The sequence below is a fragment of the Onychomys torridus genome, chromosome 7 (genome assembly GCF_903995425.1).
Source record: "Onychomys torridus chromosome 7, mOncTor1.1, whole genome shotgun sequence".
Classification (NCBI taxonomy): Eukaryota; Metazoa; Chordata; class Mammalia; order Rodentia; family Cricetidae; genus Onychomys; species Onychomys torridus.
Genome location: NC_050449.1, coordinates 33,300,317 through 33,303,070, shown reverse-complemented (window position 1 = coordinate 33,303,070; position 2,754 = coordinate 33,300,317). Strand labels below are relative to the sequence as shown.

Here is a 2,754-nt window from a genome sequence, read left to right as displayed (position 1 = left end):
TTTATTTGATGTTAGGCCAGACTGGAAAACAGTAAACAGAATTGGTGACAAGTGTTGATTACTTTAAGACAGTTGAAAATATAAAGATGAGCTATTCCCTTATATAACTTAACACATGAGGACACTGAGGCCCAGTGTGTCACAACACTTAACTGAATGTCAAGGGTAGATTCATCACTGATCCCTTTTCACTCACTGGATTTGTTTTGTTTTCAGCCACTGCCTTGGATAGGAATCCCTTGGTCAGGGAGCTGTTCTCAGTTACTCATGGACAATATTGCTTTACTTCTCCAGGGCTGCTTTTGTCGTGGACATGAGGAACTACACCTCTGTGACAGAGTTCATCCTGCTGGGAATCTCTAACAGCGAAGGACTAGAGAACATGCTCTTTGTCCTGTTTCTGGTCTTCTATGTCTTTGCCTTGCTGGGGAAACTGCTTATCTTCCTTACCATCCTGGCTTCCCCCAACCTCCACACCTCCATGTATTTCTTCCTGGGGAACCTAGCAGTGTTTGACATATTCTTCCCTTCTGTGAATTCTCCTAAGATGATGGACTGCCTAGTGGGGCAGAGCCGCACCATCTCATACCAGGGCTGTGCATCACAGGTTTTTTTTCTATCACACCCTGGGGTGTACTGAGTGTTTCCTGTATACGGTGATGGCTTATGATCACTTTGTGGCTATTTGTTACCCAATGAGATACACAGTCATTATGAACCACTGGCTGTGTACCCACCTCACAGTGGGCACTTGGCTAGGGGGCTTTGTACATGGGAGCATCCTCACATTTCTTATTTTCAAGTTACCTTACTGTGGCCCCAATGAGGTGGACAGTTTCTTCTGTGACATTCCTGTGGTGTTGTCCCTGGCATGTGCAGATACCTCTCTGGCACAGAGTGTAAGTTTTACCAGTCTTGGCATTGTTGCACTCACGTGTTTTCTGCTCATTCTTGCTTCTTACACTCATATTGTCATTTCCATCTTGAAGATCCGTTCTTCAAAAGGCAGGCGCAGAGCCTTCTCCACCTGCAGTGCCCACCTGACATCCATCATCTTGGTCTATGGTCCTGTGATTCTTGTTTATCTCAGACTGCTTCTAGTCCATGGCTGGATTCTGTTGTTCAGGTGTTTAACAATGTTGTCACCCCTTCCTTGAATCCTTTGATTTACACCTTGAGGAACAAGGATGTGAAATTAGCCCTGAAGAAGGTGATGACTCAAGTGGCCCAGCGTTTAGGTTATATGGAATAGGAAAAATTCCTTTCTGAGTTTTTGGTTATTATTATTATTATTATTATTATTATTATTATTATTTGCTGCTTCCAGCCCACTGCCTATATATCTCTTCCTTTAGAAGAGTCTTAACAGTTACGACATTGAATCGGTGTGGATGTACTGAGTTTCAGATTTATATCTTCAGCAATGCTCTTTAGATTATGCCTGTTCTTTCTCCATTTTCAGTTTGCTAAAGCGATATATCTTCTCTGCTCCATGTACTCTGTGCCTGTTTGAACCGTTTCAATTGGTTATCATGAAATGGCCTGTTTCTACTTCCTGTATTTAATGGAACCTACACACTGTGCTACTTCTTCCTTTCTAGCTCCATTCCCCTATTTCCTTTGCCTCCAGAGAAACTGTGTTTTGTTCACCATTCTTTATCTCTCAAGAGAGAAAGTGACCATTGAGCAATGTTTCAAAGTGTCAGATTGCAAATTCATAAAATATTTTTGAGCCAGAATTTTCTATGCATTTTAGGCATTCTTTGTTCTGGAAAAGCAATATATATGTAACTATCTAAAATTAAAGCAGTAACAACATTAATTCTTTATTTTGGGGTTGTTTCATCATTTAGAATTTCACATTATATTAATTTCAAAACCATAACTCTTATAGAGTCATCTACTCAAAAACTTAGAATAACAATTGACCTTGGAATTCCTCTTAATTTGTACATGACAATGTTTGAAATATTTTACATTCATTGACTAAAAGAATCACAGTGTCATAATAGATAGACTCTATGTACACTCATTTTTCAATGGGAGAAACTATGAACAAAGAACTGTTCACTGCTGGCGCTTTTGGACCTGTAACTAAACCCTCACCATTTCTTATGGTAGCCTGTCTCATTAGGAGAACTGCAAGATCATCAGTTTTGTGTAGTGACCAGTTTGGTGGAGGTTTTATGTTAACCCTTCTCTACATATCATTCATTGTCCACATTACTTTCGTGTAGTATCTAGTATAATCTTCACTGTATCTCCATATTTACCAGAGAGCTGAGTATAGGGCAATTGACATAGTAATGACACCATGGAAAGCAGAGCAGGACAGGACTCCAGGTAATATCTAGAGAGACAAGCAATCTTGAGACAATAATTTCAAGCCATAGCCACTATGAAGTAATATTCACTCAATCATTTTGTTGTAAGTTGGACAATTAACTTAAAATCTCCACCCAATTGGTGTAATGAGGAGCTGATTCATGAGGATGGAATGGGTATTACTGTCTGTTATATAAATCAAGCAAATATGTCACCTGGTTTACTAGCCCCCTTATGTATGTCACTACATTGTTGCCCATAGCTGGCTTAATTCCCATCATTTGGAAGTTCTTAGGTTCCCTGCTCTCTCTATGGCATGGTATTTGATGCTTATCATATTCAAACAATTTACTGCAGAAGTTGACAGTTTAGAAAAGAATTTATTATTTTAGATGGTCAAAGGTGGTCAGGAAGTCTGGAGGTGGCCTA

The 2,754-nt window shown here is 39.7% G+C and overlaps 1 pseudogene; it reads left to right on the top strand.

Moving 5' to 3' along the window:
• The first annotated feature begins 283 nt into the window (after window positions 1–283).
• LOC118588016 lies at window positions 284–1,252 on the top strand (annotated as a pseudogene).
• Window positions 1,253–2,754: the final 1,502 nt, after the last annotated feature.